The sequence below is a fragment of the Larus michahellis genome, chromosome Z (assembly GCF_964199755.1).
Source record: "Larus michahellis chromosome Z, bLarMic1.1, whole genome shotgun sequence".
In the NCBI taxonomy this organism is placed as follows: domain Eukaryota; kingdom Metazoa; phylum Chordata; class Aves; order Charadriiformes; family Laridae; genus Larus; species Larus michahellis.
Window position 1 is genome coordinate 39,412,301 of NC_133930.1, and position 17,604 is coordinate 39,429,904.

Below are 17,604 nucleotides of genomic sequence, written 5' to 3' on the forward strand. Positions count from 1 at the left end.
AGAAGGATGTAGGCCTATGGAATACCACCTATGCTGTGTTTTTGATTGTATCTGTTTCTCCTTAGGGTTTTTTAGAAGCAGATTTTGTGGCTTTTGCCACTTTTGACTGACTATCCAATTAGAGACATTTAACTTTACTATGATGATGTAAGTCAGTTTTTTTGGAATCATTTATATTTTAAGGGAAATTTAACAGCACACTCCTCTAAAGGTTTTCTGCTTGCTCTTTTTTCCCTTAGTTTAAATTGCAGTGCACTGCTTTGAAAATTAGTACAAACATAGCTGCAAAAAGTCCTCCACTGAGGAAGTTTTACTGATTGAGAAAAGACATATAGAAATATATCTATATTCTAAAGCACTCTTTAAAAAGCACCGGGATTAAAACGGCCAGCCATTCAAGATTCTCCAGGAAACTGTTCATTTTCCAGGAAATGTAGGAAGGTCCAAGGAAAATAATTTCCTCCTTTTTATTTTCATATAAGAGTTGTAGAATGAACAACACATATGTTACAGTACAAAATCCTGTATTTCCATGCAACAGCTATAAGAATCTCTCCTAGAATACTAAAAAACATGTTTTGCTAGGACTGAGGGGATTAATCATGGCAGTGTAAAGCTGAGCAATTTTCAGTTTATATGAAAGTACAAAATGCCTCATTAGGGATTCTGGACTTCCTTTCTTTTCCCAGCTTTCAGCTACACCTCATCAGGAAATTTACAATGCTGTTGAGACTTTCCGGTGATGAAGTCTACCCTCTGCTGTGGTAGGATCCTAAATGGCTGACTAATACCTAGATCTGTCAGCAGACCTGCATAACTGGATCCTAGTGTTACGGAGGGCCAAGTTATATTTGTAGAAAATTTAGTCTTGCAAAGCTTATTCACGAATCAAGAAAAGAATTCTTACTCTGTGTTGTGTACTTTCTAGAACAGATTTTGGACCTAAATACTAGGATGTAAACTCTTCGGTTAAGTACATGAAGAATTATTAATGGAAAACATGCAGTTTATTGAAACTGTACCACCACTGAGTAGTTTTGGGTAGGTGTGAAAAACAAACAAAAAAACCAACCTCTTGTGGACCACAAAAATTAGGACTCATTTCCGTTGTGTTATTCAAATAGACTTCCCCAGCTTGTCTGATTTCCGTCCCAATTGTCCTCCTGGGAGTCAGGAAATTATTTCAGTGACCACTTTGTAATAGAGGACGCATGCAGTGGTTTTATCTGGCAGGTTCCATTTTACAGTTATATTTCTTTCTGTGGCTAGTGAGCAACAATAATTTCTGGAAGGATAAGCACTGTGTTGTAATTCTTAAATATGCACTACCTTCTTTGTCGTCATCTGCTCCCCCACGCCTTGAAATTTCTAGCTGTAGTTAAATGTTTGCAGAACAGGTGGTGCAAGTATTTCCTCATCCTTACACAGAGACAACACACCCAGAATCTGTTCTATATCATGTCAACCTTCATGAGTGGGATGACAGCTGTGAGTTATGTATGACAAAAATGTATTGTTAGTTTTAGATATTATTGTACCCCTGCTTAGCATTAATAATATTGATTATTTAAGGCTGAAGAATAAATTCTAGACACAGATGCTGCTCTGTTCCAATGGCTTCTTAAACTCCTGTTGGGTGCAACCAGCTCAAGCCAGAAATTTCTGTTGATGAGGAAGTTATGTATGTGCTGTTGTCCCCGTACCCTTCTCTCCCCATGTATTGGGTCTGGCTGAAATGGAGTCAATTTTCCCCATCGCAACCCTCATAGTGCTGTGCTTTATATTGGTAGCTAGAAAGGTGTTGATGACACACCAGTGTTTTGGCTACTGCTGAGCAGTGCTCACACCACATCAAGTATGTCTCTTCCAGCATTCCCCCCTCACCAGTAGGCTGGGGTTGGTCAAGATCTTAGGAAGGGACATAGCCAGGACAGGTGACCAAAACTGACCAAAAGTGTATTCCATACTATATGATGTTTGCTTAGTGATAAAATTTAAGGGAAAGTTGGGAGTGGGAGGAGAGCATTTGGAGCAACTGCTACATGTACTGGAGCCCCACTTCCTGGTAAGTGGTTGAACATCACCTGCTGATGGGAAGTAGAGAATGAATTTTTTGTTTTCCTTTGCTTCTGCATGAGACCTTTACTTTTCTTTTTTTAAACTGGCTTTATCTTGACCCATGAGTTTTTTCCATCTTATTTTCTCCCCCTCTCCATCCTGCTGAGGAGGGGAGAGAGAGAGCAGCTTGGTGGGTACCGGCATCCAGCCAGGGTCAACCCACCACACTCCCCCAGTTTTAAGTGTTGGTGTTCTAAACAGCTGCTACTACTGGGTGTACCCAGGGCTCTGCACAGCCACTGCCACATCCCTGCATTACTGGTTCCCTCCAACAGAAAGGCAGAGGCTAGATAATTTTTTGCTTGCTTTTTTGCACTACTTTGAAATAGCTCATATACCACTACTTTTTAAAACTTGCCTCATTTAGATAGGAACAGCCTGCACTTTTTTTTTTTTTTTTTTTTTTTCCCCAAAAAAGGATGCATTTCTGTCTTCCATGTCTTTCTGCTCAATCTGCCTGGCCACTTACTGATCTGCTGCGTTGTGACTCATTTTACAAACACAAATCAAAGACAACATCCTTCTCTTAGAGAGCTTGAGGGCAATTTTCAAAGGAACAGAATTCAGATAGGCAACCAACTTTCATTGCTTTCCAATGGACTGAGCATCTAATTGCATTTTATGCCTCTCCTTTTAGATGTGATAATCCTGTCTGGCAGTACAACTGGCACCAAAGAATTCCTCGATAATATCTATTCTCAGGCCTTATGTCATTGACACAGCGTTGTTGCTTCCCTATACATCAGTTCTTACGCTGTGACTACGGGTGTGAGGTAAGGCAGGAAAGGGTTAGTTCTGTCTGTTTTTTCCCAGGGCCTGGCAGCCTTGACAACTTTCTTAACAAAACAAAAAAAAAAAAAAAAAAAAAAGAAGGGTGGGGGGGAGAGAAGGAGAGACAGAGAAACAGAGAAACAGAAAAAGTTCTCATGTCAGCGGGTTTCCTAGAACATAAAAATTAAAAATGAAGGAAATTAATTTTTCATGAACTGCTTTTCAGAATTCAGCTTCTTAAATCTTATAGCCTGTTTATTACACTGAGGACTGCAATTACTTTCCATGGAGGGATGAAGCACTAAGTGATGTTACCAACCAAGTACTGATTAATACTTTGTCCTGTGGGGTAAGTTTGTTTTGAACGTAATACTCTTAAGGTGGCATTTCAGAAATCTTTGTCCCCTCATGTGACTTATGTTTTTCATCTGCCTACTGTGATATAGTTTTCTTTTATTCAGAATAGAAGAATTCAATCCAGTGACACATGCCTTTATTTGAAGCTAATCATAGATTGTTTTTTAATATAAAATATTACTCTGTATTTCAGTAACAAAATTCATACAAATCAAATGTGTTAATAAAAGCCAAATGCAATGACAAGGAAAGCTATTATTGAAAACATAGCAAGAGAAGAGTCACCATCTCATGATCAAAGAGCCCATCCATAGCTTTTGAAGAAGTGGTTTGTAAAAATCTGTGTGATTTATATATGCAGTAACTTAAAATATTAATAATTAAAACTGAAAAACCTTGTTGACAGATATGATTTACACAAATGTATGTCAGGGTACAGCAGAATCATTACAATTTGTAAAAAATGAACCAGTGCACTAGAGGCGTGCTACTTGGATGCCAGGAGATCAAGAGTGTATTTGCATTAGTGCCTGGTATCTCACAAGTAAAGCACTTCATAAGCATCGGCAGGCTGACAGAGCTGCCTCACAGAACTGAAATTAAATACTGACCAGCAATACAATTTTCCTACTGATGTCACTAGACATTTTACATGGGATTTGATGTCAGATATTTAAAAACAATTTTGTCTATATATGTACGAAAAATATGATAGCTCACCACAAGCATGGCAAGGATGGGAAAGATAGGAAGGAAATTGAAAGGACAGGAAGGAAACAAGGGGCAGTGAGATGGCAGGGGGATGTTAAATGGGTGTACATTTGAGCTGTAAGACATGAAAAAGACTGCGGTAAAGTATGTGCTATTTAGTTCCCGTCCATAGCTCTGCTGTTGCCCCCAAATTGGATGTAAAATAGTCTAACTGGGGACAGTGTCTTAGCCCAGTCTGTTGGACTCTTGGATACAGACTTGCTCTTCATGCCTAGTTGGTTTGTTGGCAGAAATCTGCTTTCAGTTCAAAGTGTATTTTAGTAGTATATTAAAATTGTGCATATAAGCACTCAAATGGATGAATCACTAATAGATCAACTCTGCTGTTGATGTAGAACTTCACATTTCATCCCACCTGAGTGAATACCATCTTGCTAAGGATCAGTCTGAGGATATCTGTTGCTGATGCCATTTTGGTTCCAGAAGAAGCATCAAACATTAGGAGAAAGACACTGACAGAAAGTGAAGTGAGGAGACACATAGTGCCAGGGCCATGACGGCACCTGGACAGCCTCCCCTGGGACCTCCTGCGTCACCCAGCTCAATGGCCCCAGGACTCCATCTCACCTCAGCCTGGGGCTGTCAGTCCCTGCCCAAAATCCCTTTCAGCACTGGGGGCTCCCTGGGCACTGCTGAGGCTCCCCATGGGGCAAGCAGAGCAGGGTGTCACAGCCAGGGCAATTGAAGCATCTTACATAACTACGTAGTAATCTGTGCTTTGCAACAGACTGCCTCTTTGAAGGTAGATTCACATATTTGTTCTCAAATAAAATAACGCAAGTATTTTTATCATTTTTTTAAAAATTAAGATCTGACTGTGCATCATTTTCTACTGTTCTTTTATTATAATAATAATTAATTTTAATCAGAAATCCATTCACAGAGCTAAAATGTTCTGATGATAAATTCTCATCTATGCATGTCAATATACCTTCTCAAAATGTGCCACATTTTAAATGTGCAGCAGCAATGCACTCCTTGAGGATACTCAGAGAGGAGGTGCAACTAATCACAGCCCTAGTTTACTTGTTCATGCATAACAGATATTCCCAAAACTGGAACGCCATGTTAGAGTTTCTGCTGAAAGAGGATTGGTGAGAGGATCTATTGTTTGAAGTCTGTCTTGATTGTAGGTGTTGCACACAGCAGAATTAAACACAAATCTTTTAAAGGCAATCCATTTTCTACAGCACTGCATTTTCAGATGTATAACCTGGGGGTTATCTTTGAAAAAAATGAAACAAACCCAACATGTCTCTATGCCCCTCTCTTCCTGTGTAGATTAGAGTGCAGGTAATATGAAGGGAACTCTACTTCAGGAGCTCTCCCGCCCTGAGGTCCCCTGCCTGTGACTCCATGCTACACGTTTTGTCTCTTTCACCAGGTTCTGCTTCCCCTGATCCCGCTTACTCTGCTCCCGCTGCCATGAAGATCCCATGCTTTTGATTCCTTCTTGATACTACTGCTGATACTGCTTGTCAAGAACGTGGGGGTTTTTTTGTTGTTTTTTTTTTTTTCAAAAAATTGGTGCTCGTTTAGGCATCCAAAGATTGCTCTGAGTCTCTGTATTAGTGCTGCAGCAAGTCTCTGCTTGCTCTCCAAGCCAAGTGACAGCATCGTACAGTGGATGGTCTTCTTGACTGGTTTTATAATTTGAGATTGTTAATCAAAGCCATAGCAGGCTGAAGGAAAAAATCTCTTGTCCTTATTTTGAAAGACTAGAGAGAGAGAAGATATTCTTTGTCACTGGGCAGAGTTAAAACCACCTGCCTTCCTGTCCCAACTCCAACAGTAAAACTGTATGGTGATGGATCCCATCTGCACGCACTCAGCCGGCTGAAAGTGGAATGGAAAGCCATCAGCGAAGTGTTGAGTCTGGCCTTACTTCCCTGAGTAGATGAGGCTCTTTTTAAAAATAAATCTTTCTGTGTCCAGAAGTTATTGCCACATTTTGTGAGATTCTAAAGCTATGCCTGCTCTAAATAGAAAGAAAACGGGAAACATTTCAGTATCACTGCCTGGTAGCTCTTAAGGAATACCGGGTCTCTAATGATGACTAAATCTCTTCTTGTAAGTTTACTTTCTGTCTACCAGAGGTTTCTGCTTATATTTACTGTTTGTTTCTGTATCCCTGACTTTTTAATTGCACCTAATTTTGCCTCGCCCGCTTTGTCTTTTGCCTGTTGCAGGAGAGGTATCAGTGAAATTATGGTTTCGCTTAAACTAGGATAAATGGATGAGGCTACAAGGTAGCAAAAGTTGACCTTCCTTGTGGCTCAAGGTGAATTTGCAGGCTGATGCAGGCAGTGAAAGAAATAGAAGTTTTTCAGCTGGTATTCTACAGCTATTCTTTTCCTTGCCCTTTTTCTTTATCCCAACACAAAACAGCAGGGAGGAAGGCATGGTCAAAATCTATAACTGCCTCAATATTACCTCAATTTAAAAATTTTCAAGAGTTAATTTTTCACACAATTTTCTCATGATGAAAATGAAATGTTTGGGGGGTTTTTTTTGTTTTCTGTAGAGATGGGAATAAATATGTAAACTCTGGAATCCTCATGCAATGCTCACTATCGCAGTATCTGAGTGCTTCACTGGTCACTGCATGGCTCTCATACCTTTTTTTCCGTGTCCAAAATTCTACCTCAACATGCAATGTATTTTTCAATGTTTGTACTGCATCAATCAATTATTTCTACCTTATTACTCTGATCACCTGGGAAGATATAAACTTCTACACACTGTGCATTAATGTCCTGAACTTCTTTAGGCAGCAAACAGGTTGAATTGGAATGAAACATTATTATATATGTTTAGCATTTTAGACATGTGTCCATTTTATTAGCATTTAATGGGTGAAATTGGCAAATTTGTTTGACATACAAAATACAAACGTAGAAGAGAAATCATTACTTTGAGACTGAAAATGCCAGGCACACTTTCTCTTCACAGACATTTAAGAAACCAAAGATAGGACATTTTTCACTTGCAAAAGAAGAAATAAAAACCAGTAAAGACAGGAATTATTGTTGTTTTCCACCCTGAAACAGTGGATTCTCTGTTTGAGCAACAGAACTCTGGATATAGCCCAGAGACAGTCCTGGCTCAGAAATGAACATTTCATCATTTCTAGTAACAATTACATTCATTTGCCTTCAGTTTTTGGGGGGAAGGGGAAGCTGGGAGGGGAAAATAGCATGGGGGGAGAAAAAATAAAAAATGCCTGGCAGCAATGTTCTCGCCATCCTACAATGTTCTTTTTAAGATCTGAATAAGGTTGTGCTTAGATCTCCATATTCGTTTGTTAAGGCACAGCTCCTGCTGTTGGGAATTCTAGCACTGAAATGGTTATTACCACTTTGCTAAAGGCGGCTATTACTCTAGTTATCTAAAGACAAGGAAAGACAAGACCCTGCAAAAATGAGATTTTAATCACTGTGTTGTTTTACTTGATACCGATTTTAATCATTTTTCCCCCCTGAGCCTCATTTTTATTAAATTACAAAATATAAAAAGGACTGTGAGCCCTGCTAGAGGTTTCTGATTTAAACTTCTGAAGTTGGATACTGCAGGAATAGGTAAGTGGAAGAACTTTGCACCACAAACATTAAAGTTCCTTTTCCACTTGAAATCTTTCTGTCTTTATACTATGGAGTATACTTTAATTTACCAAACACTCTTACATGGTACATACACAAATAGTGTTTAAAGGCAAGAAAGTCAGTTTTCAATCTGTAGAATCAAAAGGAGGCAGGCATTTTGACTTAGCATACTGTGTAGCTACGCTTATGATTGCAAACTGATAATGGTTTCGTAGGGGCTGTTTTGGTACGTGTATGTGGTGTCTTTGAAGCCCCACACCTCTCATCCGTTCCTTAATGTTCCATCTCCGTTTTTTGTCTGACTGTCTCTTATAGCTCTATGCTGTCCTTTGTCACCACTAGATTAGAACTATGGGGAAAAACTGTCTTTCACCAAACAGCCTTAACACATTAATAAAACAGCCCAAGCTAATTAAATAATACACATGCTAAACAACAACAAGGGAAATCCAACACTCAGCATGTTCATTTAGAAACCAAAGTCTGGTCTATACAGAAGGTAAAATTTCTCAGCTTGGGAAAGCTTGAATAGGAATTGGTATCAGCTAGACTTTGAGACAATAATTTAGAAGAAATATTTAGTGGAATGAACACTTATTTTTTCCAACCCCCATAGTAGCAATGTGCAAATAACTATTTCTGCTGCATGATGGACTAATTAAAATTCTTTTTGCGATTTTTTTTTTTCTATCAGCATTGTTTACCTGCATTTCATGACTTCACAGCTTTTAGTGGCTGGGTGGCTGGTCACGTGATGCACACTACATCCCTGGACCGGATGAACATTATTATTCTCATCAGGAAACACCACAAACATTATGTGTAGAATAGAGTCTTGCCTACATCTCTTTCTTGAAATGTTTTCTGTCTGTATTTTTGTGTTGACAAAAATAAGGACAGTGTGATAAAATGTATCAAAATGTTCCAAAATAGTAGAATGTGACAGATCAGTCTGCTATCTTCTGTGATAAGGTTAGCCTGATTTCTAAATAATACCTTTCATGTAGATTGTTGTGAACCATTTCATACGGTGAACTATGGGAAAAGATGAATTAAAATGAAGGAAAGGAAATTTGCAGCAAAACTAGAGGACATAGGGAACAATCTGAAGAGGATGCAGAATGTGTGGATGACAGGAGTTAGGACCTGAAGGAAGAATTGTCAGGTGGTTGTCTTGGGACTCATCTTATTTAATATACCCAGTAATGGATAAGGCATGAAACATTGTAGGACACTAATAAATTGCCTGGATACCATGCATTAGGGAAGATTTATAGATGCCCTGAAATCAGAATATCACACACCCTCGAGGACTAGTGGAACAGACAATAACAGCAGGTGAAGCAACTATATAGGAGGTCCCTTCCAGGTCTGTCAACCCGACATGACATATATGATCACTTTAAAACCACTGCTGGAATGGAATGGTCACTCGTGGTGTGTTTGGACTGACAGTACTAACTCTATGATATTAAAGTGATTTCCTTCCTTCCTTCCTTCCTTCCTTCCTTCCTTGTTCTCCCCAGAAAGTTATGTTCAATATCTCTTTGTAAAAAAGAAAATTCACCATTTGTAATGGTAAAAAATAGAGGTCATCCATAACAATGACACTAATGCAAGGTTTTTCAGAGTAGAAAAATCTAATGTTAGGTCTATTAGTGATACTGGATGATATTGATTCATATTAAAGTTAACGGCCAAAGTCATTGGCTTCATTGATACCCAGATTTCAACTGTTGTTTTTCATGGAAAGAATACTACTTGAAAAGCTGAACAGACACAGTTCTTCACAAAATTCTGGCACAAACACCATTGGTCTAGGAAAAAAAACAAACATTCCAATGAAAAAGGATCTATCAAAACAACTATCATTCCCAGTTCAATTGTTATTGTAATTATCCTAAGTATAGTTCACAGTTTTAAGAAGTTCAGTGATTTTAATTCTGAACACAGCTCTGGTTATAATGCATCACTATTTACATTCCCATATGTCTGCTAGACTGTGCAAGATCAAAGCTGAGCAAAACTAACCCTTCTCACAATTTTGTCACCGTCCTTTACCCTTATAGGCATGAAAATGGAAATTTTTCCCTGTTATGGAGAGATAATGTTGCTATGGTTATAATTCTATAAAGGTAAAGTGGATTTATCAAAATAATTGGAGGCATGATTCTCCATTAAGGTCAACGATTGCAGAGACAGGCTGACATGAAATGAGTGAACTTTTAATTTGCTTTTTTTTCCTCCTTTACTTCTTCCCTTCCTGTGAATGGATATTCATCTGGGATATGCTGACAGAAGCCTGTCCTGGGAATGACATATTAAACCTTAGGTCTGAAATGTTAATGCATCAATTAATGGGACTACCTGATGCTCTGGAGGCATGAACAAACTTACTTTTACAGGACCTTTCAGTTTAGATAGCAAAGATGGGGAGATTCATAGTGCTTAAAGCATGGTAAGAAAGTTTCAGGGTTGTGTATGTTTTTGATTGTGTATATTGTTGGTACTCAGTAGAGTTCATGCTTATGGATACCTAAGTAGCTGGCTATACGCTAAGTTAATTAATGTGCTGATTTCCAATAAACATTTACTTACAATATCTCTGGGTATTAAGAAAAAACAATGGGACAGGCACATGGCCACTAGTAATCATTTTCTTTTTCAGTATTGCTGTTGACACCTAAAATGTACAAACATTGTTGTCCTAACTTCTTTCCATTATTTGCATGTGTGTGCTAGAACTTTATCTACATAAAGTGGTGTAGCAAAGTACCCAATATTTTTATATTGTAAGAAATTATTTTCAATACTCATCATGTTGCAAAATTTAAGTATTTGCATTTACATTTTATATACTAATGCCCAGCTTGGGTATGTTTATTCTTCCTTTTTTGCCTGTAAATAATTGTTAGATTTTTCTGAATGTGAGGTAACAGGAAAATGTACTGGTTTGTTCCTCTTAGAAGTTGCAGTGGCTTATCTTTCCAATTCTCCCAAGACACTCTAACATGAGAGTTATGTCCAGGCATCAGCATCACAAATGTGCCTTTAATCATGCCTGAGAAAATTACAAAATTGAGGTGATTTGGCTCTGAACTGTTCTTCCTTGGTCAGTAAAATTCTTCCGCTTCCTAAGGATTTCACCTATGCTGTTCTTTGGCTCTTGTGGGACATAATAAATTACCATCAAGCATGGTAATGGGGACCAGGAAGACAGTCTCACTTGAATTCAGTATAAAAAACACACACAAGTACATTTGCATATGTTGCAAAAAAAGGCCGGGATAATGCTCTTTCCTTAAGAGGAATTTCAATGGGAATAGGTTCCCATTTCAGTTTTCATTAAATATTTTGCTAGAAGGTAGGAGGCTTAGTTGGGAGTGGGGGGAGGATACTAAACATTTTGGTATCTGGGTGCCAATAGCCGAAATACGTTCCATGTATAGAAGTATTTTTTCCATGAATGCAGACAAAAATAAGTTTAAGAGAAATAGTGCTGAAAAGTGAAATCCCTCATTCAATCATAAAAGAATACTTGAAATAGAATTTTCATTCAGCTTTAAAACATAGTCAGTTCTTCCACCTATAAATTGTGTGGTTTCCATTCAGTGGAATGGCTGCTGCTTCTTTTGCATTGTAAGGTGTACATTTCATCAGCCATGTGCCTGGTAGGATACAGGATAATGTAGGCTACAGTTATGTGCCAGCAGAATTGTGCCAGATTTAACATGCACTAAAAGATTTTAATTTTTTGTCAGTTCTAATTACTATGTGTCTATGAAGAGATACTGTTTTCTGGGTACCTACCACACCACCTTTCCTTTGAGCAGCAAAATAGCAGTGGGAGTTTTGGGCATCTCTGAAGGTCATACTGGGCAGGGGAAAACCAACAAGGTTGTCAAACGCAGCAAGCCAAATTTGGCCATTTTTCCTTTATTTCTTGGTGCTTTTTATGTGACTTCATTTAAATATACACCAGCTCTGTATTCAGTGGCCAAGCAAAACCAAAAAATTACTTGATTTTATGCTTTGAAAACACCAAATAGCCTCGTAGATATTCAGCTATCAAATTTCCTTAGAATTTTGCCAATATGACATACACTTTAAAATTTATGAATGGTTTGGGAATAAGATCAACCCGGGGAGACAGAGTACTTACTTTCCGTGGTAGTGTTAATTGCTTTCTTTGCTATCTGTTCATGTCCTTTCCTTGATTCCATCCATCCATCCACTAAATGCCAAGACTGTGAGCTTCTCAGTACTATTTTTCCCCTAAATGCATCCACTAAATGCCAAAAGATTGTGAGCTTCTCGGTACAATTTTTCCCCTACTGTTCTTCATGATGGTTTTATGTTCAATGAATAACTTACTACTCTTCACACCACGATTGAATTCAACCAGGAGATTAGCATTTGAAAAGAACTATTAATTTATTTAGTTCATCTGCCTGCAGGTGTAGGTTGCTTCCCTCCTGTACAGGGACGACACTACTGTGAAAACACAGGGATAGTGCAGTTCTTATCTTCTATTATAAATCGTTTATGCAGAACATATAAATTTATTTTAATATAAATCTATAGTATTCTGTAAGTTTATCTCTCATTGTGTGTGTCCATAATGTGTGTTGTGCTGCCTGTTGTAGCTCATCCTGTCATATCTGATGCAAATTCAGGATTTCAGTTGTTTGCGTGCCTTGTGAATTTGGTGCTCCTGTAGCACTAAAGGATCGTGTTCCACTTCTAGGCTTCAAAAGAGTACTTTTAAACTCTTATTTGCTATTTACATTCTGTTCCCCAAATACTCAAGGGTTTTGAGGTTAAATCTTTTGAAACTATTTAGGTTATCAAATTTACAGACACACCCCCTTACAAATCTTAAAACATTTTTTTTATACAGGTTTTAAGTGAAAATGTAACAGACACTTAATTTATAAGTCCCATATTTTTCTGGTTTCTTGCTTAAGTGTTTTCCAAACTGATGTCTAATTTATACATACATTTACTGAGCAATCTGTATCAGCCCTAGACTCTACAGTTATGTGCTTGTTCTCTTTTGTGCTATGTATTACCTTGTAGTTCATTAGACCCAAACCTCTATTTTAAAATTGCAAGATATCATAGTGTTCTTGCTTTCTCAAGAAGGTTGTTCAAAGTGCTGCCAAGTTTTGCTCTTGTCAATAGCTAGCCTGACCAGTCAGATCCAACATTGTAAGTAATATTTTCAACCTTCATCTTCCCTAATTTAGTGTCACTTAAAAAGATATTTCCTATTAGACTGATTTGGTCAAGAGATAGTTTATTGTATTCAAGAGGGTTATTGACTGCTGGCCAATCAGACACCACCATCCATCTCATTTATGATCTGTTCTTTGGTTAGTATTGACAATTTTTACTCTATCAGTGAAAATTGAGTACTTTATCTATTAATCTGTTCACTACTTATTTCTTGATGATGTACAATCAGTCTCTTTTATTCCAGAAACACCATCCTCACAAAGGATTTTTTTCATCAGCAAAGATAACACAAGCCGGTCTGTATTTTTAATTACAGTGATACCAGTTGAGGGGAGTGAGATAAATGATCATAAATTCAATGCTAGTTTAAGTTCTCAGGTGTACTTTGTATATTGGGTTTTACTACAAGTTTTAGGTAAGATTACATTTGGATGAAGAATAAGTAACAGAAACTGGTCTGGGGAGTTTTTGGGTTACTTTCAGAAGCGCTTCTATTAGTACCCATTTCCTTGTTTGAGAATGCACAAAAGCATACATCACAGCATAATCCAAAACAGACATACTGACCAGGTGTAAAAATCTCATATTCAATAACTATGTGGTATCTTATTTTGTAATTTAAGTTTCATCATAGAAAAAATAAAAACTGTTAACTTTAGTGCTTGGTAGGCTTAGAACACATAAATGAATTAATATACACTGAATAGTTAAAAGAGCAACTCACTGCTGAAGAAGGTGATGAAGTTAAATATTGTGGAAGATTTTAAAAAATTATTCTTATAACAAGTTTTATAACTTTTAACAGTTTTCATTGCACAGAGTAAGTTAAAGTCAATGCTTATGGGTATAAAACAATAATCACAGTCTGCCATGAACACAGTAACACAGTAGGCTGAATGGCTGGTGGCTGAACACAATCATGTTCAAGACATGGTTCTCTTCCCAGAAAAGGGAGTTGCCAACTTTAGTTTTCAAAGCAAATTCACATTCAAAACTTTTTTATTCCCATTGTGTATTGTTTTTTTTTCACTTCTTAATTTTCCAAAGTTTCCATTATGGAGACTTAGTTGAAACAGGAGAGGATGTATTGCAATGTCTTGTAACAGTTATTTATTTATTTAATTTATTTTTTAAATTTATTTTCTCTTTTTTAAATTTTTTTTTAACTTAATTACCATGATGGTTTTCACCTAGCTATCAAGAAGCCAACAGTATTCGGGAGTTTTTTCAAAATAGTTGGGGGTGGCCGGAGGGCTTGGGTGGTTGCCTGTTGACTGCTCAGTTGGTTTGCTGTAGTTTGTAACTTGGTGGGTCTATGGACTGGCTGTGGCATATTGAGTTTACTTGGGTCCTAAGAGTTGTGAGTTGGACAGAGATTTGTCTGTGCGGTGCCAATATTCCTGCCTTATGTGGCAGCTGACTATGCAAGGAGAGTCTCTGCCAAAGGTTATTATGATAGTTTTGGGTCAAGGCATAATGAGCTGCTGTTGTCAGCCCTACGGCTTTGAGAGAATGAGGGAAATAATTTTTTTGCTCAGAAAGATGGGCTACATGGTACACGTAAATATTTATGAAGTTGGAAATCTTTGGAAAAAGTCAGTGTTAAATAACTCCCGAACCCACTACTATTGTTCTACCGAGTAGCATTAGTTGTAATCAGAATTAATGAGTCTAATGAGTTAAGTATTGGAATGTAAATTTAGGTTAACATTTATTTAAAATGAAACTGCAAAAATATCTGGAATTTGTCTCCCAAGCATGAAAAAAAGTGTAGAAAACAAGACTAGATCTCTTCAGAAGACTCATAATTTAGCTGAAGTGATACCTGCAACTTTTTTAAAAATAAAAGAACCAATAAAAAGGCAGAGGGGAAAAAAAAAAGCAGAAAAAAAGGTCATGTCTTAAAATTCAAGATTTATAGGAAAGAACTTGAAAAGTGGAACTGATACATATTTTTAAAATTATGCAAAAGCAAAATGTTCTTTGGGCAGGTGGTGCTATGTGGTGAGGTTGTGGTAGAGATTAAATATGTATTCTCAAAAATCAAGGAAACATAAACAAAATGTCTTAGATATAAAATTTAAAAGTTTCATATAAAACACACTTATGTATGTTTATATTAAAAAGTTTTATATAAAGTATATAAAAAATTGCCTTAGTTTTTAGTAAGTAGAATAGCATGGAGAAGAGCAAATAAAGGTGGGCTGGCAAACGAAACTGGTGTTCTGAAAATGTTACTGTGACTGAATTAGAATAAAATCTCAAAGAATTTAATGCATTCAGGTGTGAGCAAGTTTGAAGATGGATTCTGTATAAGTAGCATATGACTGTCAAATAGCAAATTGTTTTGATTAAGATAAGCAGTCAGAATATTGTACTGGGAAAAGGCTGGGTAATGCCTGTGGTTAAGACAAGAGAAAGAAAAGATCCAGAAAGATACAAGCCTGTTAGCCTGATCTCAAAGGTCTTCACAACTTTTATGCAAATACTGAGGGAAAGTTGATTAAAGGTGTTTAGGGGGGAAGGAGGGGGAGGTATACTTTTATATTAATTATGTAGCTAAATTGTGCCATATTAACCTGATACTTTGCTTTGATGTTTTGTCTTGTAGACAATACGATTCTAGAAGATATAAGCTACTTAGGTTTGGTTAAGCATTTAAAATAGCATCATAAGCAAAATTGTTAATGAAATGGGAAAAATGGGTTTTAGTAGATGGAAAGAACTGGCATGATGCCAAAAGTGCAGATATTAGCTCAAAGAAGAATCTTACTGATGGTTCTCGGGGTTGAAATTTGAGACAACCATTTTAATATTTGCATCAATGACATGGGGGGGGAAGAAAAAGTGAAAATCTGCAGATTGTGTAATGTCTACAAGAGGCATCCAGAATATAAGAAGGTTTAGGTTACCTTGAAGACTGGAGCCAAAAGGATAAACAGAATTAATATCTTTAATAGCAAGTGCAAAGTAGTGCTTCTAGCTGCCAATATTTTTACAATAATTTGGGATCCAATCAGATGAAAACAACAGCTGTGATCAGTTGCAGAATTACTGTGAACCCTCAATATGTTGATGTGAGGAATGTAAATTTGATCTTAGAATGAGTCGGGTAACATACTCTTTGTGAAGATAAGAAAACTATTAACATCAAAGCATAATGGGCTGATGAGACCCATCTAAAATATTCTTAGTAATGATCATGGACACATTCTTGTACTATTAAATAATAGCTTCTCTGGAACTTTGAGGAAAGTAATGAAGATAAGTGACTTGAAAGACACCATCTGATAAGGGACTAATGTAGCAGGGCTTAGGTGGCACAAGCACAAACAGGTGTCGGGCTATGAATTTGTTCAGTCCAGTTGAAGAAAGTTTGTACCGTAAAATCACAGACCAGGGAGTTTCTTGCTCTGTTTGCAAGAGCAAGAAACAAAGCTGGAGAGCTGAGGAGGGTCTTTAAATTGCTGAGGCATATAGAACAATTTCAGAGTAGCCAACCATTTCAATATAACTTAACTAGCCCAAATTTCCTCAAGTAAAGATTATATTTTCAGATTGCCAGTCCAGTTCTGAGCTTCCTGGAACTATTGTAACAGTAACTTCACTGAAAATATTCATAAAACTGGATTTGATGAAGAAAGCTATTATTTTTATGCAAGTGTCAATATCAGCCAGAACAAGACAGTCCCATAGAAACCTCCTTTGCATAAAAAAGAATATGTTTCTGATTTACTTTCCTCTTAAACTCCTTCTTTCCAATACTGAGGACATTTGTGTAGGCACCACTCAAAACTGCTGTGGTGAGGTTTGGACTCAGGGAACGTCCTTTCTTCTTTCCTATTTTGGCTATTAAATGATAAAGTATTCTGTAAGAGGTCTTCCTGTCAGAGGAGCTGTTAGATACTGACTGCTGAGGCTGTGTTACAGGAATAGACGTTGAAGCTAAGAGGTAGCTTTACCATCTTTCTCTATACAGGTCAGCACAGTGCCACAGAGATTAAATAGAATTTCACAGAAAAGCCAAAAAATCGTTTTAATTGAGCCTGGACCTTGCAGAACAATATTCTTCTCTTAAAATAGAAAATTTCTTAAAGTAGAATGTTCTACAAGAGCTTGAAAAGTAGCTTTTAATACTGACCTCAGTTAAAGAAAAAAAAAATGTGTTCTCTCTTTAGTTCTATTTAATCTTCATGGTACAGAGCTGTGTCTCAGAAATCTTAGCCATCTTTTACTTTCCACTTTTAAATTTGTTAACTTTTTTTCCCTGATTAATATATGAAGACATATATTTAATTCCAATACTTAAGGCATTTAAAAAAAAAAAAGAACAACAACAACAAAGAAGTTTAAAAAATAGGACTAAAAGGACTAAATAACCAAAGAGAAAATTTTCAGATATTTATTTTAAAATTAGACATGGGACAAAACCATATGATTTCCCTTTAAAATGTATTTGGTTTGCATTAATTTATCCTTGCTCAATTTATACCTTTAATCCTACTAAAATCACTGGGAACTTCAGGGATAGTATAGTCCTAAGGTCAAAATTATGCCCTCAATTACCTCTATGTAATAAGGTTTGAATTTGCCCCTGAATGTCAACATTATCTCTAAAGATCTCGTTTAACACTTCGGCAGAGATGGAATCAGTGTCATAATTGCATCTGTTTTTTTCAAATTAATTAAATTTACTTTTAAATCTAAGAATGTTGCTTAGTGGTATTTGTGCATTGCAGGCAAAAAT